General features: G+C 44.4%; 1 protein-coding gene and 1 non-coding gene across 16 annotated transcripts in view; one reads left to right on the top strand and one right to left on the bottom strand.

Annotated features, from left to right (window-relative positions):
* R3hdm2 (R3H domain containing 2) overlaps nucleotides 1-24,554 on the bottom strand; it is a 119,053-nt gene extending 94,499 nt beyond the window's left edge. For 5 of the 15 annotated variants that reach the window (XM_006514162.3, XM_006514160.3, XM_006514158.3 and 2 more), the window contains exons 1-3: nucleotides 23,950-24,321; nucleotides 14,459-14,575; nucleotides 4,693-4,760 (exon numbers count right to left, since the gene is read on the bottom strand). The gene's annotated coding sequence lies outside the window, so the exon portion shown is untranslated. Of the gene's footprint in view, nucleotides 1-4,692; nucleotides 4,761-14,458; nucleotides 14,576-23,949; nucleotides 24,322-24,453 lie in introns of those variants that run through there. The other 10 variants (XM_030245291.1, XM_006514154.4, XM_030245292.1 and 7 more) reach the window with 7 other exon arrangements.
* Nucleotides 494-602, top strand: Gm23819. Its single transcript, XR_003949064.1, has one exon. It is a non-coding gene; the product is annotated as a U6 spliceosomal RNA (small nuclear RNA).
* Nucleotides 24,555-25,065: the final 511 nt, after the last annotated feature.

Raw genomic sequence — 25,065 nt, 5'->3', positions numbered from 1 at the left:
CACCCACATGGCAGTTGGCTACTATCTGTAACTCCAATTACAGGTGAGCCAACTCCCTCTTTTGGCCCTCACAGGCATCAGTCATGCAAGTGGTACACAGACCTACATGTATAGGCAAAACATTATACACATTTTTAAATAAAATAAATAAAAATGATGTTAGAATTATAAAAAGGAATCAGAACCCAATTGAATTTTTGGAGTTAGAAAATATAGAAACAGACCACGCAGATGCTCAATGGATAAAGGCACTGCCACCACACCTGACACCTGACACCTGACACCACACCTGACACCTGACACCACACCTGACACCACACCTGACAAGCAGAATCTGATCCCTGAGACCCACATGCTGGAAGGAGAGAACTCCTTCCTTCACAATGTCCCTCTCTTTTCCACATACATGCCATGCCATACAGGCACACTGTGCACACACACACAAATGTAAAAAAAAATAAAATAAAATAAAATAAAATAAGTACAGTAATAGGTGCTTACTTCACAGCACATATACTAAAATTAGAACAATACAGAGAAAAACTGCCATGGCCCCTATGCAAGTATGACACACAAAGGGTACAGAAATAGGTTCCAGGTTCAGTCAGAATCCCTGGCTCAAAGAGAACAAGATGGTGAGTGATAAAGAGGAGACCCAAGGTCCTCCTGTCTTCACACATACAACCCACACAGGTGAACATATAGAGCATACACACAGAGTACAGTAAGAAGCAGGCATGATGAGGCTGGAGAGATGGCTCAGCAGTTAAGAGCACTCACTGACTGCTCTTCCGAAGGTCCTGAGTTCAAATCCCAGCAACCACATGGTGGCTCACAACCACCCGTAATGAGATCTGATGCCCTCTTCTTCTGGTGTGTCTGAAGACAGCTACAGTGTACTTATGTATAATAATAAATAAATCTCTGGGCTGGAATGAGCAGGGACTGAGTGAAGTGGGGCCGACCAGAGCAAGTAGAGGTCCTAAGTTAAATTTCCAACAACCACATGAAGGCTCACAACCATCTGTACAGCTATAGTGTACTCGTATATACATTAAATAAATAAATAAATAATCTTAGAGAAGAAGAAGCAGCAGCAGCAGCAGCAGCAGCAGCAGCAGCAAGCATGGCATCATCCCTATAATCCAAACTTTAACCCTAGGGAGGCAGGGTATAGGCTACACAGCACATTCTGGGCCAGCCTGCATGACAGAGTGAGACCATCAACAAAGACCAGGGCTGATACAGTAACAGAAATGAAGAAAATCATTGATGGGGAAGCAACAGCAGATTTAAGCACACAAAACAAAACTAAACAAACACAACTCAATGGACTTGAGCTACGTGAATTAAAGATTATCAAACTCCAGAAAAGAAAGAAAAAAGAACAGAGACAAATGAGTAACCTTGGCAGGCCATGAAAAGCATCAAATACACTGACAGAGCCACAGGGACAGAGAAGAGGACAGGGGCAGGCTCAGCAGCAGAACGCTGTCTTGTCACGTGCGAGACCTTGGGTTCAATTCTAAGAATGATGAAGGGGAAAAAGTAACAAAAAGAATATTTAATGAAATATCCAAACACATCAAAGTTTATGAAAAAAATCCTCATACCTAGCAAGCTTCCTAAGTTCCAGCTAATAAAAACTGGTCCCCGCATATAAATACTGTCAAGCTGTCCAAAGTCAGAGGCAAGGAGAGAATCTTAGAAACAGCAAGAAAAAGCATCTCATTGCATGCTCAAGAAACCTTTGAGGCCAAGTCATTACAAAGCTATACCCAAAGTGCTTAGGACCCTGCCAAAAATACATACATACACACACACATACACACCAACAACATCTAGAGCCAGATAATCCTAACACTTGGGAACTGATGCAGGAGAAGTATAGCAGTCAAGCATAAGTTATACAATACAACCCTATATAAAAAACCAAACTATATAAGGCTATAGTTGTGCATGTTTCAATAAGGACAGGATATGTAAATATATAATATCTATGATAAGAAAAGTACAAAACCAAAGAGAAGAAACCCAGGTGGTGGTGGTGCACATCTTTAACCTCATTACCTGAGAAGTGAAGAAGGTGGATCACTGTGGGTTCAAGGCCAGCCTGGCCTACAGAGAGATTTCCAGGGCACCCAGGGCTACACAGAGAAACTCTGTCTTGAAAAGAAATTTAAAACTAAAAATAAATTTTTAAAAAAATTTTTAAAAAGGAGAGGAAACTGAACTGGTTCTGAATGCTATTATTGAGTTGGTACTTTTCAAATACATTGTTATACGTTAATGAACTTGTGGCTCAGGCTAGCCTATGGGCATGCACAATCACACCCAGCACATTGTTATAAGCCACAAATGAACTTAAACCAATATTTCTATATAATCTTCCTTCTTTAATGACAATGTTTACAATTATTCATGTGCACCTGCAAGGGTCCTTAATAGACAAAGCAGAGAGACTCATGTTGTGTGACTTCACAACTACAAAGCTACAGCAATCTAAACAATGTGACACTGGCTTTCAGGACAGACAAGAGAACAAAGAAAGGGGCTGGAAAGATAACCCAGTGGTTAAGAATATTTCCTGCTCTTCCAGAGGAACATACACATACAGAGCACATAGCACATACACTCAAACAGCCCATACATACACAAAGTACACATATACATTAACATATGTATGTATGTATATAACACATACAAAGACTATGACTGGGGAGATGGCTCAGTGATTCAGAGCATCTACAGCTCCTGCAGAGGACCTGAGGCCTGTTCCCGGCACTCACAGCTGAGAGCTCACAAATGTCTCTAACTCCAGCTCCTGGGGATTTGACATTCTCTTCTGGCCTCTTTGTGAATCTGCACTCATGTACACATAACCACACAGAGACACAAACATATATATACAAAAATTTTTGAAATATTAATATCTGTTTTTGACTGGGTGGTGATGGTGCACGCCTTTAATCCCAGCACTTGGGAGGCAGAGGCAGGCGGATTTCTGAGTTTTGGACCAGCCTGGTCTACAGAGTGAGTTCCAGGACAGCCAGGGCTACACAGAGAAACCCTGTCTTGAAAAAAACCGATCTGCTTTTGTTAAAAAAGACCAATAGAAACAAGAATCAAAAAATGAAAGCAAAGAAACAAAAACCCAAACATCTATGGCAATGTGTTTTTGACAAGGACAGTAAAGTCACTCAACATGGAACCATGTCTTCCCCAAGTAGTGCTAAGGAACAACACCCTAGACCAACACTGCAAGACCCTCTCTCTGTTCCTTCCACGCACAGCATGGGGGACCTAAGCGAGGAAACTCCTTAGAGGGAAACCCAGCAGACTGCTGGGATGCTGGCACATCCAAGTCTACGGTACCCACTGTCCTGACCACCTGAGCTCCTGCCACAGAAACCACAGGCAACTTATGCACGCCTGCAAGCTGGTCTCTGACCTCCACACTCATGCACTTTCACACATGTATGTACCTACACACACACAAATACATGCATAAAAATTTAAAAGAATAAGAGAATTCCTCATGGATTCTAAGACTTCATACAAAAGAGTCATCAATGAAAAAAAGAAGAAAAGAAACAAAGCACCCGCCTTTAATCGCAGAAGCAAGAGCAGGTGTGTGAGTCAGAGGCCAGACTGATCTGTATATTGAATCCAGGCTAGACAAGAGCTGCGTGGGGAAATTAGTTCAAAAAAGGTGGGGAGGGACCTGGAGAGGTGGCTCAGTGGTTAAGTGCGCTGGATGCTCTTTCTGAGGACCATGTTTGATTCCGAGCACCCACATAGTGGCTCACAACCATCAGTAACTCCGGTCCCAGGGAATCCAACCCTGTTTTCTGGCCTTACTCAAGCACTGTATGCGTGTGAAGCACAGACAGACACAGGGCAAGACACTCATGTACATAACGTGGAAATGGAAAAGGAAATGAATGAAGACTTCATAAAAACTCTAATCTTTCGTATCAAAGGATAGTTTCAAGTCTCTGGAAGCAACCCTCAACCATGGAAACTTCACACACCGCCTAGGCTGTGGAGGACAGACAGGGCAGCTTGCAAAACCTGCACTTAATACATATAAACACAGAGTGGTAGGAGAGGAAGGTGGCTATAAACACCAGCTAAAATGCTGCAAAGATGGCTCAGTGCTTAAGAACACTGACTGCTCTTCTGTAAGACCTGGGTTTGGTTCCCAGCACCCACATGGCTCACAGCCATCTTTAACTCTGAAGAAGGAAAGCGATTCCTTCTTCAGCCTTCAAAGGCACCAGGCACATCCATGGTACACATATGCATACATGCAGGCAAACACTTGTACACATAAAAAATAAAATTCTTAAGAAATTAAAGTATGACACATTTACTAGTGGAAAACGTTAAGAAAGCTCAATAGTTCAATGGAAACCACTATATGTTCATGTACTTACTGTGTGAACAAATAACTTCATCTACCCCAAGTCATCTCTGTCTCTCACTGGGAAGTAGCAAAGGATTTTTTTTAAAACTCAGTTGAACTAATTTGTTATACTGCTTGAATTTAAAATTCTTCGTCTATTAAATGGATACAGTACAATTTCCAGCCTCATAGGGCTATGAGATGACTAGGTGAGAAAGACAATATAACACTTAGTTTGCGGCCTGGCACATAAAAACTTCCTCAAAAATGTTAAGTATTATTACCTGAATAAATGCTCAGTCTCCATGAGTCCAGTGCTGGTATGGCATCTCATTTAAGAAACAAGTTTAACCTCAAAAAAAAAAAAAAAAGTTAAAACCAACTTTAAATATTAATACACTGAGACTAGCATGAACAATAGAGACCCACAGTAGCACCTCTCGGACCTCCGCCCAGTTTCTTTTGCTTGCATTTCTTACAGCCTAGATCCTAGTCCTGAATTTCTCTAAAAGTCGTATGTCTTAGGGTTTTACTGCTGTGAACAGACACCATGACCAAGGCAAGTCTTATAAAGGACAACATTTAATTGGAGCTGGCTTACAGGTTCAGTCCATTACCATCAAGGTGGGAGCAGGGCAGCATCTAGGCAGGCATGATGCAGGAGGAGCTGAGAGATCTATATCTTCATCTGAAGGCTGCTAATGGAAGATTGACTTCCAGATAGCGAGAGTGAGGGTCTTAAACCCACACCCACAGTGACACACCTACTCCAACAGGGCCACACCTCCAAATAGTGCCACTCCCTGGGCCAAGCACATACAAAGCATCACATTCTACTCCCTGGCCCCCACAGGCTGTTCAAACACACGAGTCTACGGGGGCCATATATAGCCAAAGCACAATGCAAAATACATTTAGTCCAACTTCAAAAGCCCCCCCCCCCCCAGTCTGTAGCAGTCTCAACAATGTAAAAGTCCAAAGTTCAAAGTCTCTTCTGAGATCCATCTAATCACTTAACTGTAATCCCCACAGCAAGACAAGAAATCAGCTGGGCAAACTCTAAACTCTGCATCTCCATGTCTGTTGCCAAAGTGTCCTTCAGATCCTTTTCCATCTATGTTGACAGCAACAAACATCTTTTCCTGGGCTGGTTCCATTCTCTGTTAGCAGCATTCCTTGGCAGATATCCCATGGCTCTGGCATCTTTAACATCCTGGGGTCTGTCTCCAAGGCAACTTCAATGTTACAGCTAGTTTCAATGTCTGGGATTCACACACCATCTTCTGGGCTCCTCCAAAGGGCTGGTATCACTTCTCCAGCTTTGCCCCCGTGGCTCTCTAAGCTCAGGTTGATCCACTCCACTGCTCTCGCTGTTCTTGGTGATCATCCCATAGTACTGGCGTCTCTGATATGCTGGGGTCTTCCACTGCAAGCAGGTTTCACCAGTAGACTCTCATAGGCTCTCTTCATGGTGCCAAGCCTCAACTCTTTTGCATGATCCCTTAAGCCCTGGGCCATCAACTTACAACTGAGGCTGTACCTTCACCAATGGCCTTCCCTGCCCTCTCACAGTGCCGAGCCTCAGCTGCTCTCCATGGCCCTTCATTCCTACAAAGCCAGTACCACCTGGGTGATATTTATACATTAGCAAGTCCAGCTGCGTTATAAGGTTCAACCTTAGCTAACTCTGGAACACAGCTTCTTTGTGCTCTCAGAAATCACTTCCTAGAAGATTTTTACCTCAATGATGCGGATCTTTTCTTAATTACCACTAATTTCTTAGCTCCAGCTAACCAGGATCAATTGTCCCAGTAGTCCCTTTTATTCTGGAGTCTGAAGCCAGAAACACATGGCAAAAACTGCCAAGTTCTGCTGCTTGCCAGGGCTGGACCTATGGCCCCCTTGTTCTATTACATTATCATCAGCTTTCTGTTTTCCAATTCCTTCACTGCCTAAGCTTGGCTGTCCTGGATCTTGCTCTGTAGACAGACTTTGAACTCAGAGATCTGCATGTCTGTCTCCTGAGCACTGGGATTAAAGGTATGGTCCACCGTGCCTGGGTTTTAAGTTTTCTTCACTTAGAACTTTCTCTGTTCTAGGCTGGCCCTGAACTCAGAGATCTGCTTGTCTTTGCCGCCTGGAATTAAAGGTCTATACTACCATGGCTGGAAAAGTGGCAATACTTACTAACCTAACAATACTCCAAGGCCTACATAGCCATTGGAAGTGAGTTTGTCTCACATAACAAGAATGTTATACAACATGTACAACAATATTCCTAGTAATATTATTCATTATAATCCAAATTAGAAACAACTAAATAAAAAAATATGGTAGGGGTATGCAATGAACTATTATAAAGCAATGATAAGGAAAACACCATTGCTATATGAAACTATATTTATTAATCTCAAAGACAAGGTTGAACAAACAATACACAAATGACTCTGTTAGTGTGAAACTTACAAGCAGGTGATACTAATCTGTGGTACTAGAAGTTAACAATCTTTTTCCTATTTGTTTTTGTTTTTACTACTGTGGATTTTGAGAAACACACCAGACTAGCCTCAAACTCACGTTCCTCCTATCTCTACCTTCCAAGTGCTTGGATTATATGGTCCTGTGCCTTCATGCCCAAGAGTCTAGAGCATTCCTAATGTTTGGCTTGTCAGCATTCCCTGAGGAGACAGCTGTGGCTGTCTCAGGGGAGACAGTGGCTGTGTTGCAGCCTGCATCTGCAACACACAGATGACTGCAGTCAGCACTGCTTCAGGAAGGCCATGTCAGCCACGGGCACTGCTCCATGCAGCTTAGCCTTTTATGCCTACATGACCAAGTCAGTGCTCAACCTCAGCACTTCCCACTGGCCTCCTCACCACCAGAAAGCCAAGAATGTCCATGCAAAATATACATGTGTTATAGTCTCTGAAGGCTACACCCCACTATATACACTTTAAAGTTACTCAGTGCTTTCTCGCTGGCCAGCGAAGGGATTGTATGTTGCTCAGCAAGTGTTCTTATGCTCTCACCTGACTAACATGTGCAGCCAACTTGCAAAGTATGAATTTATGCAGAGCATAGTGGCACACACCTTTAATCCCAGCACTCAGTATGCAGAGGCAGGAAGATCTCTGTGAGTTCAAGGCCAGCCTGGTCTAAAGAATGAGAGTTCCAGGACAGCCAAGGCTACATAGTGAAACACTGTCTCAAAACAACAAAAACAAAAACAAAGCAAAAAAAAAAAAAAAGAATAAAATAAAACTATGCCTTTTCCTCTCTCACCTCAGTATCTCTGAATACACAATACATCTCTCTAGAACAATAGTTTGAAAGATGAGGTCTCAGGAGACCTAAGAGATCAAACCAGTTTCATATCAACACTACGATGTTATTTGCACTTATTGTGTCTTGATGGAATTAGGGATTGATTCTAAAGCCTTGTATACACTATACAAACACTTTACTGCTGTATTTGGTTTTAGATTTATTTATTTTATGTATATGTGTGTTTGGCCTGTGAGTATGTACGTACACCATGTGTGTCTGGTGCCTGAAGAGAGGAATAAATGTTCTTAATTGCTGAACCATGTCTGCAGACCCACATTGGGGTAGCTCACCAGCTCTCTTTCTATTTTATGCTGAGACAGGCTCTATGTAAATTGGCCTCCCTGGCCCTGATCCTGCCATCCTCCTACTTCAACCTCCCCAGGCACTGGAATTATAGGCCCACTTCTATTTGCCTTTTTCACATAGACAAAAGCAACAATAGGTAACATTGCTGGCTCATTCACTGAAGTAAAGCAGGAACATTAATCAAAATTTAACGGGGAAGTAGCTTAGCACTAAACCAAGTGCAAGACCCCAGGCGTCCCATGAGCACCGAAACCAAAACTGAACAGCCCTGGTGGCCTAGCCTGTAACCCAAGCACTGCAGCTGAAAGCTGGGGGATAACTGGTGCTGGCCAGCCTGGGCTACATAACAAGACCACCTCCAACAGCGTGGTATAGAGCTGGGAATGCAGCTTGGCTGCCAGGTGCTTCCTTGCCACAAGCCTGGGTCTGCTCCACACTGGGCAAAGCCTGGCATGGCGGTGGGCATCGGTCACCGCGGTACTGGGGATGGGGAGGTGCAAGCAGGACAATCAGAGGCTCAAGGTCATCCTCAGATACATAGAAAAAATTCAAGACGACCTAGCCTGAGCTACATGAGACCTAGCCTCAGCTACATGAGACATTGTCTTTAAAAAAACCTACTAGTAATACTGTCATCCTTTTACACTTTCAATAAAAAGTCAACCAAACAAAGAAAAAACAAACCGAAATTGAATTTAGAATGTCTTCGACAAAGCTGGGCTTGCAATCCCAACTACTTGGAAGGGTATAACAGGAAAAATAGCAAGTTCAAGGCCTACCTAAACAATTTGGGAGGCAAAGGCAGGCAGATCTGTGAGAACAAGGCCAGTCTATCTACAGGACAGTCAAGGCAACACAGCGAAAATCCTGTCTTGAAAAACAAAACAAAACAAAAAATTCTTAATAAAAAATAAAAAGTAAACGAGGATTGGCATTGGGGCCTATCTCAGTATTAGAGCACCCGATAGCAATTGGAAGACTCTCAGATCAATTCCTAACACAACAGACTATAAAAAGAAAAGAAAGTATCCATAATGAAACAGTAAAAATTAATTTCACAGTCGCTTCTCAGTATACTCCACCCTCCACTTCAACACCTCCAACTCCTACAAATACCAAAACCTTTCTATAAATAGTCTAATATTTACACATACTCTTTGGTCTATACTTTTTATAGACCAAAAGAGGGTGAGGGGTGCAGAGACATAAGGTCTTGCTGTATAACCCAGACTGGCTTTACATTCTCCTAAATGCTGGGATATGTACCACCTCACTCGGCTTTCCTATGTAACTGTAATCATTTCTAATACTATGCAGACAGTTAGTTGTTATGCTGTATTGATTACAGGATAATGAGGGAATTCTGTATACATTTGGTACACTTGTTTTTCTGAAGCATTTGGTTTTTTGTTTGTTCGGCTTTTTTTGCAGACAGCGGGCGTGTCATCATCCCATCTAGATGTAGACTAGGGTGGCAAACTCAGGACCATCCACCTGGCTCAGTCTCCCAAGCTCTGGGGTGAACTGTGTCTGGTCTATTTTCCGAATGCAGTTTAACTGTGTTTGGCTAAACCCGCAAACATGGAACTTACAGCTAAGGAGATCTGGCTGCAATTTCTGTCCCTCAGCTCTTTTTTTTTTTTTTTTACCCCCTCTGACTGTTTGAAACAGTTACCCAAGCTATCCTGGAATGCACAGTAATCCTCCTGCCTCAGCCTCTCAAGCAGCGTGATTACAGACATAAACCATCACATCAAACATATTCACACCTTTCTTTAAGAAGCACTGCTTCTTTGTTTGCTTGTTTACTTAATGTATGGGTGTTCTGCTTAAGTGTAAGTCTGTGAATGTGCATGCCTGGTGCTTATAGAAAGCAGAAGAGAATGTAGGCGCCATGGAGCTAGAGTTATGGATAGCTGTAAACTTCCATGTGGGCCCTGGGAATCAGATCCAGGTTCTGCAAGAACACGTGCTCTTCACCCACAGCCGTGCTCCAGCTCACACTCATGAACACGTGCTCTTCACCCCACAGCCGTGCTCTAGCTCACACTCATGTCTTTTTAATATTCTACTTGGCAGAGGAGTAAGTATAGGGCTGGAGAGATGGCTCAGCAGGTAAGAGCACTGACTGCTCTTCCAGAGGTCCTGAGTTCAAATCTCAGCAACCACATGGTAGCTCACAACCCATCTGGAATGAGATCTGACGCTCTCTTCTGCTATGTCTGAAGACAGCTACAGTGTACTTATAAGTAAATCTTTGGGCCAGAGCAAGCAGGGTCAACTGGAGCGAGCAGAGGTCCTAAAAATTCAATTCCTAACAAGCACATGAAGGCTCATAACCATCTGTACAACTACAGTGTACCCGTATACATAAAATAAATAAATAAATAAATCTTTTTTAAAAAAGAGAGCGAGAGTAAGTATAAAATACTTCTACTTCTGGGCTGGAGAGATGGCTCAGTGGTTAAGAGCACTGAGTGCTCTGCCAAAGGTCCTAATAAGTTCAATTTCCAGCAACCATGTGATAGTTCACAACCATCTTTAATGGGACTAGATGCCCTCTTCTGGTGTGTCTGAAGACAGCTGCAGTGTACTCATATACATAAAAAATAAATCTTTTTAATTTTTAATTTAATTTTATTTGTAATTCATTTTTTACACTCCATATTCCATTCCCCACCCCTCCCCACCCACCTTCCCCACCCCATCCCATCTCCATGTGGACGTCCCCACCCCCCACCCCACCTGACCTCTAAACTCCCTGGGCCTCCAGTCTCTTGAGGGTTAGGTGCTTCATCTGAATGAACACAGACCCAGCAGTCCTCTACTGTATGTGTGTTGGGGGGCCTCATAAAGAAAAGAAAATACTTCTACTGCCTATGTACACATTCACACCAACCCTTCCACTCCACAGATACACACGTGAATTGGGACAAACACTTGGAAGGTCTGAATCATTAAGTGAATCAATACTGTGCTGTGGGCCAGTTGTGCTGATGCCCACTTCTAATCCCAGCACCTATGAAGTAGAGGCAGGCTGATCTCTGTGACTCTGAGACCAGCCTGGTTGGTCTACACAGCAAATTCCAGGAATATTAGAATATTCCTAATTAATTCAGTCTACTTGATGAATCACTATAGTGCCTAGATTGAGTAAAGCAGAACCCTGTACCTGTAGAACTATATCCCCAGATAGACAAATAAACCTCAGTGTCATCAAGGACCAAACTGCACTAATGCTTTCAGACCCAACAATGTGCCTCAGGCCCACGCCATTACCCAACTCGAGGCCAAAGCAGGACGACCTTAAGTGCGAGCTACACAAATCTAAGGCCAACAGCATAACCTTGTCTCTCAAAACAACAGAAGGGAGGAAAGGAAGAAGGGAGGGGGGGGACTGAAGGGAAAAAGAAGAGAAGTGCCATTCATCCACTTGACTGTGGGTTCAGTATCAAAGAAGAATATTCCTAATTAATGAAGGGGATATTAAAATACTATGACTTCCCCCAACTACATGTCTTTGGGGCTGGCTTTTCTTCATATACTTGAACCAAACAAGGCATCTTAATAAACTGAAGGCAAACTGTAACAAGAGAATCCAAATGTCGTCTGTTAGGTTAGATATTAGAGATTTGCAAAAATTCAAAACATGGCTAGGAAGATATCTCAGTTGTAGTGTTTTCCTAGTACATAAAAGGCCCTAAGTTTGATTCTTAGTGCTAATAAATAAATAATTTTTTTAAAAATTAAAATAAACAAAATAATGCCCACCTTTCTCACTGAATTGTGTTTAAAGTTGTTTGGTTGTTTGGTGTTAGGTTTTGGGGTTGTTTGTTTGTTTGTTTTAGGTATAGGAACTGGGGAGGTAATTCAGTGGGTACATACCTACTGCACACACATGAGGAATGAGGTTGCAAGTTCACCAGCTACATAAATATGGGCACAGTGTTTCATTCTGAAGCCTCAGTGCTGGAGTCAACAGGCAGACACGGGGCACCAGCTGACCAGGCAGAGACAGGCAGACACGGGGCACCAGCTGACCAGGCAGAGACAGGCAGACACGGGGCACCAGCTGACCAGGCAGAGACAGGCAGACACTGGGCACCAGCTGACCAGGCAGAGACAGGCAGACACGGGGCACCAGCTGACCAGGCAGAGACAGGCAGACACTGGGCACCAGCTGACCAGGCAGAGACAGGCAGACACTGGGCACCAGCTGACCAGGCAGAGACAGGCAGACACGGGGCACCAGCTGACCAGGCAGAGACAGGCAGACACGGGGCACCAGCTGACCAGGCAGAGACAGGCAGACACGGGGCACCAGCTGACCAGGCAGAGACAGGCAGACACGGGGCACCAGCTGACCAGGCAGAGACAGGCAGACACGGGGCACCAGCTGACCAGGCAGAGACAGGCAGACACGGGGCACCAGCTGAGCAGCCAACCTAGCTCGAACACTGAGCCCTAGCTTGTCTCAAAAATAAGGTTGAAAACAATAAAAATAAATTTTAAAAAATAGAGGGGCTGGAGAGATGGCTCAGCAGCTAAGAGCACTGACTGCTCTTCCAAAGGTCCTGAGTTCAAATCCCAGCAACCACGTGGTGGCTCACAGCCATCTTATAACAGGATCTGATGCCCTCTTCTGATGTGTCTGAAGACAGCAACAGTGTATTCATACATAAAAACAGAGAGAGAGAGAGAGAGAGAGAGAGAGAGAGAGAGAGAGTGAGTAGAGGGGAGCTGGAGAGGTGGTTCACCCACTAAGGACGCTTGTTGTTCTTGCAGAGGATGCAAGTCTGTTGTTTAGCATCCACATCAGGTGCCTCACAACAGCACGCACTCCAGCTCCAGAGAATCTACCACCCTCTGCCGGCCAACCCAAGTTCCTACACGTGTTTGTACACATACACAAGCACTGGTAAATACAATTCCTAAAAAAGACAGACAGACAGAAAGGGAGGGAAGGAGGATAGGACATCGAACACTCAATGTTGACCTCCGGCTTCCAGACATGTGAGCACAGGCACATGCACTCTTATGCATATATGTATACACAAAGTTACAGACATTATCAATATATAAGAAGAATGTTACATTTGATGAATCAATATTTAAAATTTTTTTCTTAGTTTTAATCCATAATAGGGTTCAATATTGATAAATATAATACACATAAGCAAAAGTTTCCTTTTTTTTTTTTTGTTTTTGTTTTGTTTTGTTTTGTTTTTTTTTCGGTTTTTCGAGACAGGGTTTCTCTGTGTAGCCCTGGCTGTCCTGGAGCTCACTCTGTAGACCAGGCTGGCCTCAAACTCAGAAATCCGCCTGCCTCTGCCTCCCGAGACAGGTGTGCACCACCACACCCAGCTCAAGCAAAAGTTTCTTACTGTCCATAATAGGTTTTGTTTTCTAGTTGGACTTCAGTTTCTTTCCTCCAAAATTGTTATTCTTTTCATGTATACACATGGTTTGCCACATGTGTGTCTGTGCACCCTGTCCATGCACTACTGCCTTCAGGGGCAAGAAGGAGTCAGACCCACTGGAACTGGAGTTATAGACCTTTGTGAGCAGCCTGGGTCTTAAGGAATAGACAGTGATCTTAATTGCTGTGATATTCATTCAAACCCTATAACTTTTTTAAAAATAACTTATTTATTTTTAATTTACATGCATATATGTCTGTCTGTGTGAAGATGTAGGATTCCCTGGAACTGTTACAGACATTTGTGAACTGCAGTGTGGGTACTGGGAATTGAACCTGGGTCCTCTGGAAGAGCAACTAGCTCTTGAACCATTGAACCATCTCTCCATTCCCATAACAACTTTTAAAAGAGCAAAAAGTAGCCTTATTTTATTTTTTTTACTTTTACCATGTTATTGAACATTCTATTTACATTAATTTTTCTCCTCAATCTATGATGAAGTTTTATACTTTCAAACATCCCCAGAATGTCTTACTATGCAATAATAGCATTACTTTCCCTGCTACCAAATGATGCACTAAAGATATTTACTATAGAATAGTTTTCTATTTTAAATTCTACTTAATCTAAATTATGTACTCAAAGTACCCCTCCTCGGCTGGAAAGATGGCTCAGTGGCTAAGAGCACTGACTGCTTGTCTGAAGGTCCTGAGTTCAAATCCCAGCAACCACATGGTGGCTCACAACCATCCATAATGAGATCTGATGCCCTCTTCTGGGTGTCTGAGTTCAGCTACAGTGTACTTACATATAATAAATATTAAAAAAAAAAAAAAACAAAAAGAAAAAAAAAACAAAGTACCCCTCCTTAAGTCTACCTTTCCTTATGTTGATGGTCCGTACAGGTACACAGGTTATTTGCTGCTCAAACTGTATGAACTCCGAAAACAATCCAAGCATCACAAGCGTTACCTGTAAGCCCCAGTGTGATGCTTACCTGATTTCTAGCACAGATATGGTGCTGGCTCCTCCATCCAGGCGGGATCTTAGGAACTGTATCAGGTTTACTGCTGAGAGACACTGAGGAAGGACAGGGTCGCCTCTTGCAATGCACCTGAGAAAGAAAAAGAATCCTTCACTACATCAAATCCAGGCTCTAATCCACTTTCAGCAACATGGCAGTGAACTAAAATTCTTAGAACAGTTCTGACTTTTTACTGGTCTCTGTGGTTTTTTTTTTTTTTTTTTTTTTTTTTTTTGGGTTTTTGGTTTTTTGAGACAGGGTTTCTCTGTGTAGCCCTGGCTGTCCTGGAACTCACTTTGTAGACCAGGCTGGCCTTAAACTCAGAAATCCGCCTGCCTCTGCCCCCCCCCCCCCCCCCAGTGCTGGGATTAAAGGCGTGCACCACCACGCCCAGCTTTGGTCTCTGTGTTTTAATTAAATGGTGTGAGTGACGGTACAAAAATCATTTTGAAGCTACATATATTATTCCTAACTCTGAAAAGCTGAATACTGTCTATTAACTATAAAATCCCCAGGGATTTTAATTCTACAAAAGCCCTGTATGGTTCTAAATTTAACCAAGCAATAGAAACAGTTGGAAGATATGTAATTCCTTTTAATATCTGTGCTTTTATGTTGCCAGGCAGCTATTTCTTCAGTAATCTTAGTGCACCCAACCATATAAAAGGAAGAAATACATACAACTGACAGGTTAGTAACTGTGGTAACTGAGATATTTTCTGAGCCAGGTGTGGAACTGAGTAAACCAAAATCCCAGTGCTTGGGAAGCTGAGGCAGGAACATCAGGAGTTCAAGACCAGCACTGTCTAGATGGGATGCTGCAAAGATGGCTCAGGTGCTAAGAGAACCCACCACTCATCCAGAGGACCCAGATTTGATTCCTAGCCCTCACATGGCAGCTTACAACCATCTCTAGCTCTAGTTTCAGGGCATCTGATGCTCTCTAGTCTCCATAGGGACCAGGCACACAAGTGGTGCACAGACACACAAGTAGGTGAAATACCCAGACACATAAAATTAAAATAAAACCTAAAAGAAAATGCTATCTACAGTCAGATGGTGGTGGTGATGGTGCACGCCTTTAACCCCAACATTTAGGAGGCAGAGACAGGCAGATCTCGGAGTTTGAGGCCAGCCTGGTCTATACGGAGAGTTTCAGGACAGCCTCTGTCTCAAAAAACCAAGAGTAGGAACACGGTACTTTATGCCTACCTTATATGTCACCATATAAATAAGTACTGGTTATTTTCTGTTGCTGTGACAAAACACCATCCACAAAAGCCACTTATGGGAAAACACTACAAGGCCTCTTCCCTACACAGCTCATCCCCAAGAAGTCATCAGCACTACCTAGAACTCACTTCCTCTGATGAAGGAATTTAGTTGAGATACTATACTGCCTGAGTACATCTCAGAATATGCAGTTTTGAGATACACACACACACACACACACATACACACAAATGTGTGGGTTATCAAATGAAAACAGTAAGAATAGATAGGCAGCTAAGAATAAGAAGTAGGGGGTGGAGAGATGGCTTCCTGGTTAAAAGCACTGACTAACTACTGTTCCAGAGAATCCAGGTTCAATTCCCACATGGTGGGTCACAACTGTAACTCCAGTTCCAAAGGAACTGACACCCTTGCACAGACATACGTGCAGACAAAACACCAATGTACGTGAAATAAATAAATAGCCAGTGCTATAGAGCTACAGCATCTATAGTTAAAAAGAAAAGGAAGTAATCTCCCTGTGAAGGAACTACTCCCCACTAAAAGATCAGGACTCTTTCAGAAGTGATTAACTGCCGGCCCAGGGCAGGTGAAGTACAGAGGTAACAATGGGCAAACACGCTGTCTGTGCCTGTGGAGGTGCTGAGAGCCTGATGCTGCCAAGAGGACAGAGAAGCCAAGGAGGCTCCCATTAACTAAACTGAGAAGAATTTAACATTCTCATCCTTTTTTAAAAAAGATTTATTTTTATGTGTACTGGTGTTCTGCCTGCATGTTATGTAAGGGTACCAGATCCTCTGGATCTGAAGTTACAGACATTTGTGAGATGCCATGTGGGTGCTGGGAATTGAACCTGGGTCCACTGCAAGAGCAATCAGCGCTCTTAGCCATTAAGCCATCTCAACAATCCCACAATATTCGTTCTTAACTGATAAGCCATCTCTTCAGCTCTAAATGTCAATACTGTTAGTACTTTTAATGCTGACACTAGTGACTACAAAACATTGAATTTGGGAAGGGAATAAGGTGTCTGCATACACTAAGATGTGTGTGCAGTTGGTGGAATTAGACACATGTATGCATGTGAATAGAGGCCTATAGAACGACCTTAGGCGTATAGCCACTGGCCATGGCTATCTTTTCCAGGCATCGTCTCTCCTATATACACTTGCATACACATACATATACTACACACATGGAGTAAGAAAAATAATAGTAAAATATCAACCCTAGAGTACTCACCAAAACAAACAGAGAAGGGGTATCCTACAAAACAATTCTAGCTAGTAAATGTAAAGGGAATGAGACAATATGAAAATCAACTTCCTGAAATCACCAATTTAATAAAAGTCTCAAATAAGACTTATCAATGGATGCTGAGGACACGGGATAAAGGTACTGGTTATTCCTGTACTTGGAGGCAGAGACAGGAGAATTCTGAGTTCACAGTCATCCTCTATTACACAGTAAGACTGAGGGCAATCTGGGCTACTATATGAAACCCTGTCTCAAAACAACAAAAAGTTATCGAGGAAACAAGAATCATAAACCCTGAGTCAGAGGCAGGCAAATTTCTGAGTTCAAGGCCAGCCTGGTCTACAGAGTGAGTTCCAGGACAGCCAGGGCTACACAGAGAAACCCTGTCTCAAAAAAAAACCAAAAAAAAAAAAAAAAAAAATCATAAACCTTAAAATAGCTAACAGGGTGGCTTTATACAGTGAAATCCTATTAAGAAAGAATATGACTTTATTCTAGATTGTAAGAGCTAGGATTATAGTATTTTAGGTAAACTCTGTACTGACTGACCTATATTGCTAGCTCCTATGTATTTATTCATATTTATCTTCCTCCCTAATAGGATTTCACTATGTAAGCCACCATATCTGGTTATTTCATTTAGTAGCCCAGGTTTCTCCTTTGCACTAAAGAAAAGCAATAGTGACAGCACATACCTATAACCCCACAACTCCAACGGCAGAAAGGCAGGAGGATCTATAATTTAAGGTCATCCTCAGCCACATATCAAGATCCAAGCCAACCTGGGCTACATGAAACTGTCAGAAAAAATACAAAAAAGCAAACAAACAAAACCAAGTAGGTCAGGTGGTGTGTTGTACACCTTTAATCCTAGCACATGAAAGGCAGAGGCAGAAAACTTCTGTTAGTTCAAGGCCAGTCTGGTCTAAATTGAGAGTTCCAGAACAGCCAGGGCTACATTTTTTACTTTTTGAGATCCTGACTCCCCTCTTCCCCCCTCCACTGGCCCCAACCCCTTGAAAAAGAAGGAAGGATGGAAGGAAGAGAGGAAAGAAGAAAATTTTTAAAATAAAAATAAAATGACCCCCACCTCTCCCTCCCCCCTCCATCCACCCCCCCTTCATTCCAAGACAAGAGCCTCAATCTGTTGCCCAAACTGGTCTTAAATCCTAAGTAGTGGGAGCTATAGGTGAGTGCCACGGTGCCCAGCTTATGAAGAAAAAGGATGTACCTTTAAACAATAACAACAAAAATCTAGCAGAGGTCCAGGAAGGGGACACATGCCTTTAACCCCAGCATTCAGGAGGTATAGACCACCCTGGTCTATTCAGAGGGCTCCATCCAGGTCACCCATGCCTACACACCAAGAACCAGTCTTAAGTAAGCAAAACATTTAAATTGTTTTATACAAGACTTGTACTAATTAATCCTCCACTGTCACAGATAACCGAGAGCTAACGCATTGGAAGAAAGAGAGAAAGGATGGGGAAAGCTTCCCGGCTTACCTTTGCTCCTTCCTGAAAAGCTCCCAGTTCGATACCAGAAACACACCTACCCTGCCTTGGGAGCAGAATCTTGACATTTCCTGCCAGTGGTGCCTAGGACGGAATGCTGGGCCTCATGCATGCCAAGCTCTCTCAGATAAACAACATGCCGAAAAATCACAAAACTCAGTGATTTAAAAAAAAAAAAATTATACTTTTATATTTTTACATCTGCCTCCTAAGAGCTGGGATTAAAAGCATGTGCCACACCACCACCATCCAGCAAAAGTTATTACTCTATTTTTAATATTTGTTTTGTTTGCATGAATCAAAGTCAAACCCAAGGCTTCCTCAGGGCTCTACCCAAGTGAGCTACACCCCTAGTTTCTTCAAAGCATTTTTGCTTTGGTCATAGCGCACTCTGAGGTACTATGTGAGGGTCAAATGGAGATGTTTAAAATACCAAGGACTAAATGAGTCTAGAGCTCAGACTGCATGGTCGGAACTGAAGACAAAAACACAAATATCAGCGTATCATCCAGCTGCTAAGTCAGGTCATCAGGGCAGTGGGACTGACCCACTGCATGTGCTGTTTCTGAAATGTCATCCAAGACAACTAACCAGAGACACCAGAAACATGTGGACCTCTGCTAAAATACAAATCACTGGCTGTATACTAAATCGATTCAGGAAGACCCAAACTGCAGGGCTGGAGAGAACACTCAGCAGTTAAAAGCACTGGCTGCTCTTCCAGAGGTCCTGGGTTCAGGTCCCAGCAACCACAAGGCAGCTCACAACCATCTGTAATGGGAGCCGATGCCCTCTTCTAGTACACAGATGTACATGCAGACAAGACCCATCCATATACATAAATCTTTTAAAAAAAACAGTCAAATTGCAAGCATGTATGCATCCCTTCATTCACTCATGCCCACGTGTATCTAGTCAGTGTGTATGAGGAACAGTCTTGGACATGAGGGACGCAGCAGTCCATAAAATACGGAAGATACCAGTTCTCGTAGGTATTAGAGTGCCGGCATAAGCAAGATTCCAGAGAAGAAATCAAACAAGGTCATTTGAAAAGCTGGTGTTGGGAACTGCAGCAGGTACATTAAGTATGAGGCCAGCCTGCTGCACAGTGAGCTGCGAGCTACCCTAGGATTGTACCAACATTGAATTCGTATTCAAACTCCCTCTCAATTGCTTTCCCCCTAGTTATTAAGCCTTTTTACTCAAGCTTCCCTGAGTCTGAACCACCCTTCCAGGCACCAAGGATTGCCTTGAGGCAACACTAACACACTTACAAGCACCATAGGAGGCAGTCCCAACAAAAACACCAACTGTACACTTGAAAAACTTAGTGCTTTTTGTTTTGTTTTTAAACTGGGTCTCACTGTGTAGCCCTGGTGGCCTTGAATTCACAGATGTCTCACTGCCTCTGTCTCCGGACTGCTGATATTAAAGTCCTATCGTGGCTGCCTCAAACTTACTCTTTCTAATATAAACAGTGATATGACATTAATGTTTTTGGTTTCTGGTTTTGTTTTGTTTTTTTTTAACAGCAGGAGGATGGACGCACAACACCTTAGAGTCATCTTTCTCTACCATTAGGTGAACTCCAGGAATCACACTCAGGTTCCCAGACCTGAGTAACTGTAGCCAATGCCTTTACCTAATGATCCAGCTTGCTTGCCCTAACCAAACTTTTAGAAAAGACAAAGGTGCTTTGAAGATTATGAAAGGCAGGTTTTGATCATTGCTAACAATAAATCTCAGGTCAGTTGGCAGAGTTCTTGCCTAGCATGTTTGAAGCCCTGGGTTCAAGGCCCAGAAGGAAGGGAGGGAGGGAGGAAGGGAAGGAGGGAGGGAGGGGAGGGAGGGAGGGAGGGAGGGAGGGAGGGAAGGAGGGAGGAAATGGGCATAGTAATAGTAGCACATGGCTATAACATCAGTACTTGAGAAGGAAATGCAGGTTGAAGGATTATCCCCGGCTACATAGCAAATATGAGGTTTGTCTGGGCTACAGGATATACTGTCCAAAATATAATAATGAAGGAGACCAGCAAGATGACTTAGCAGTAAATGCATTTAACAGTCTTAGTTGGATCCCCAGAACCCACTAACCAACTCCTCCAGTTATTCTCTAACTTCCACATACAACCATACATGCATCCACAACCACACACCCTATACATACAATAATATAAACATACAATAAGTAATGACAAACTGCAGCAAAATGATGTATGACATGAAATATACCAATATACCCAAAGTGGCACATCCAAACCAGATAGTAAAGATAAAACAGCTTATTACATTATATTAAAACTAGCCAGATATGGTGGCATACATACAGGCCTAATCCCAGAACCCAGGAGGCTGAGGAAAAGGGACCAAGGCTGGTCGGGGCTATACAGAGTATAAATAAATCTGAGTTACATTACTATTTCCATAATTAACAAATCTCAACATTGTCTGATTTTCTTTAAGCCTAAGAGAAAAATGTCAAGGAATCTCAAAACAAAGACCAAATTAAGAAAATTTCCTATCTGCTTGTAAAAATAAAGTCACAGATAATAGAAAGAATGGACAGAGTACCTTCAGCAGAGAGATAGGGCAAGTGCTCTGCATATCCCAAAGCACTTAGATAGAGAGCCTGCTTCTTGTATTCTCAAACTCAATGACGGGGAATGGGGCGGGCGTGGGGGGGGGGTACCAAATGCTCTCTAAGACCAAATCCTCCACTGTTAAAGGAAGCTACTTTTATAGTTTTAAACTCAACTGTTATCTACACAGACAGAGGACCATTACCTCCCATCAACTGAATACTCACACTGAGACCAGCCTGCTCTCTGACACCAAAGCATGTTATGAATGAGTCTCACAGGAGATCAAAGACCATGCATGCAGCCTAGAGACAGTAAGAGCACTTGTTGCTCTTGAAGAGGACTGGGTTTGGTTCTTAGCACCCACATGACAACTCGTAACTGCCTCAACTTCAGGTCCAGGTGATCCTATGCCCTTGTGGCCTCTGCAGGCACCAGGCATGTAATGACACAAATACATGCGTATAAAATAAAGTAAATCTGTCGAAAAGAGAGAGACTAACCACACAAAAGATCTTGTTTTCCCTTCTCCTTTTCCTCAGAAAACATCCCAAGAAGTGGGAAAATATTATCTTCCAATGAGTACCTTACAAAACCCTGCCAGAAGTTCACTAAAAGGAAAGAACTCAAGAACACAGCCGGGCTGAGTAGTCCTTGCCAGCACCCGAGATTCAAAGGAGTCTAGAGTTCCTGGGCAGACTGGGCACCAAAAGGCCCTCTTACCAAGTCAGTTGATAAACACTGAATCTGTTGAACAGTGATGCACCAACGTGATAAGGACACGGCGATTAGCAAAACAAAAAAACAAACCTGTCCTTCTTAAAAAAAAAAAAGACTAAAACTCACAGAAAGTGGACAGGTGACAAGAGGTCAGCAGAAAAATTAGTAGGAATCACACAAATCCTTTGCAATGCAGATAGCTAAGGAAATGTCAAGTGAGGGCCCCTTGAGCAACCCCTGATAGAGGTAAGAGAACAGGGTATGCAACTTTATAAGGGAGAGGTGATCCAAGAACACAAAGCAAGTGCAGCCTCTGGGCAAAAGCATGCCAGAGTGTTCTAGCAATAACCAGGTGGTCAGTGTGTACTTCAGGGGACACTGGTGCTGCAGAACCGCAGTGTTACAGGCTCATGGGTAGTGGCACACACCTTTAATCCCTGCACTTAAGAGGCAGAGGCAAGCGAATTTCTGAGTTCGAGGCCAGCCTGGTCTACAGAGTGAGTTCCAGGACAGCCAGGGATACACAGAGAGACCCTGTCTTGAAAACCCAAAAAAAAAAAAAAAAAAAAAAAAACCAAACTCAGTTTTCAGCAGGACATAATGTATATTTCAGCAGGGCACACATGTAATCCCAGAGCTCAAGACACTGAGGTTAGGAAGACTGCTGAGCTTGAGGCCAGCCTGGGCTAGAATAAGACTCTGTCTCAAGGTTATTAATTTAACAAAGACAAGGACAAGCAGGTTAACCCTGAATCAGGAAGCCATCCCCTCTTCCGATTTCTTTCCACTAAAAAAAAAAAAAAAAAGAATTGTTTTCTTTTTTGTTGGTGGTTTGGTTTGGTTTTTTGAGACAGGATATTGCAGGCTGTCCTTAAATTCTATCTGTAGTGAAGGAAGATCTTAAATTTCTGATCCCCCCTGCCTCTACCTCCAGAGTGTTAGTACCACAGCCCAGGTCTTTGTGCAGACTAGGTAAACACTGCTATAATTTGAACTCCGCTATAATTTGAACACAAGGCTTATTTACTTATTTATTCATTTTTGCTACTGTTGATGTTATTTTTGAGACAGGATACTGTGTCAGAACCCAAGTTAACCTTGAGTTCTACCCTATACTCCTGGTTGGCCTCAAACTCAGGGTCACTAGTGCTGTGATCCCTGGCTGTCCTAGACCAGGTCGGCCTCAAACCCAGAGATCCTCCTGTCTCCACCATGAGTGCTGGGATTAAAGGAGTGTACCACCACCACCACCACCACCAGCAGACTGGAATTGCAACTCTTAAGTTTATTTTTTGCTGACATTTCATCAGCAAGGTTCTCTGTTCTAAAAATCACTGTGGAAATTAGCTTCTGGAGAGGAAAACTACATCTAAAAAGTGAAATAAAATAACCTAATTCACAACTTTCCACATCTACTCCAACTTTTATCTTAATGTCCGCGTCTTGTGGAGTGGGGGTTTTACTGAAGAGAGGAAAAGTGCTTTGGGAAAAGAGGCTGCAAGTGACCGGCCTGTCGATCTAACTATCTGGAAATAGAATAAAATGCTAGGAATCTGTGATGGTGGTTCTTGTCACATCCCTGGAGCCTTCAAGTTGCCTACAAACATGAGCTAGGGCTGCAACTTCTCAAGTCCTTTTAGGGGGGGAGGGGGGGAATACAAGGCCACCCCTTCACTCGGTTTTAATGCAGGTTCTGGGTGTGTGGTTGGGTCGCTCCTCACCATTATGCAAAAACAGTTCACTTTGTTAGGGCAGAGTTACTAGTCTCTGCGGGTTACTAGGCTAATGGTGACAGACGTTGAAGGCTGTTTAGCCCTACGAGAAAGCACCAGTTTGAACTTAGCACAGGCCCAACTTCTTGGAGCTCCAGGACATCTGCCCGCAGGAGCCAACTCAAAGCTGCGTCCAGCCACGAACTCCAAACGGGCAGGGACCAGCGCCGAGCGCCGCTGCTCTCCGGCGCCCCCAGGGCCACCACACCGCCCGGCCCCTCGCTCGGCCACAGGTGGCGCCGCCCCCTCCCCGCCGCCCGCGGCCCCAGCTCCGCGCGCTCCCGCGGCCCGACCCTTCCCGGGCGCCGCGGCCCGGCCCGGCCCGGCCCGCCACCCGCCACGCCCCCAGCCCGCGCGCCGCCCGCCCCCCCGGCCCGAGGTGGCCTCACCTCACGGGGGCCAGCGCGGGGAGGGCGCCCGGTGTCCGCCCGCCGCCCGGGCCCACGGCCGCTCGGCTGCGGCTCGGCCCCGACGGCCGGCGGCGGCGGCGCGCTTCTGGGGGCGGGCTCTCCTCGGAGGGGGTCTCCCCGGGCCCGGGGCGGGGAGGCAGGGGAGCAGGGCGGGGGAGGGGAAGGGGGCTCGGGAAGGAGGGGGGAGAGGGGAAGAGAAGGGGCCCAAACCCGGAGAGGGAGAAAAGGGGGGAGGGGGAGAAGCAGAAGGGGAAGAAAGGCCCGGAGTCCGCCCCCCGCTGCGGCCTGCGCGCTACGTCACCACGTCCGGCGTGGTCGTCAGCGCGTCCTGCGCCGCTCGCGTCCCTGCTTCCTGTGTGCGCCTCCCGGGGACCGCGGGCGCTCGCTCGCCGGCGCGCGCCCTCGCCTCCCCTTAGGCGCGCGCGATCCCGCCTCGGCTCCCCTCGGCGCGCGCTCCCGCGCGTAGCCCGCTGCCCCGCTCACCGCGTTCCCTCTGGGGCCCCGGAATCCCCGCTTGTCCCGAGGTCGCTCTCAAAGCCACTCTAGACTTAGCTCCTGGCCGAGGCCAGCTGTGTACTCTGCAGCCTTCATGTGCACAGCACTCCAAGGACTTTAATTAGGGCGGTAACTTGGGAGGGGCAGGGGGCGAGGAGGGCTTACTGGGTAGCCCAGGCTGGCTTCGCTATGTAGCCCAGATGAGCCTTGACTCTCCAGTCCTTTCCCCTCAGTCCTGTTGCGACTGGGATCTCTGATGGGTTCCTCCACCGCTAGCTAGGACTGCAACTCCTGCACCCCAAATAAAGCTCATGGTTTTTGTTTTGGTCTTGAGGAGTCTCTAGGTAGCCCTCACTGTATTGGAACGCACAGTGTTTGTAGACCAGGCTGGCCTTGAACTCATGAGATCCTCCTGCCTCTGCCTCCTCAGTGCTGGGATTAAAGTTGTTTTGCGAATTTATCAGTCAGAAATCACATTCCTATGTCCTTTCAAAGATGCAGTTCTTTTATTTGGAACAGTCATCTTAAATTTCTATCCTCCCCTAACGCACTCTGCAAAAGCAAGTTCCAGGACAGCCGGGGCTTTTTTTTTTTTTTTTT

This window comes from Mus musculus, chromosome 10 (assembly GCF_000001635.26).
Source record: "Mus musculus strain C57BL/6J chromosome 10, GRCm38.p6 C57BL/6J".
Classification (NCBI taxonomy): domain Eukaryota; kingdom Metazoa; phylum Chordata; class Mammalia; order Rodentia; family Muridae; genus Mus; species Mus musculus.
Note: the sequence above shows the minus strand (reverse complement) of the source record. Positions and strands in the feature narration are given on the sequence as shown.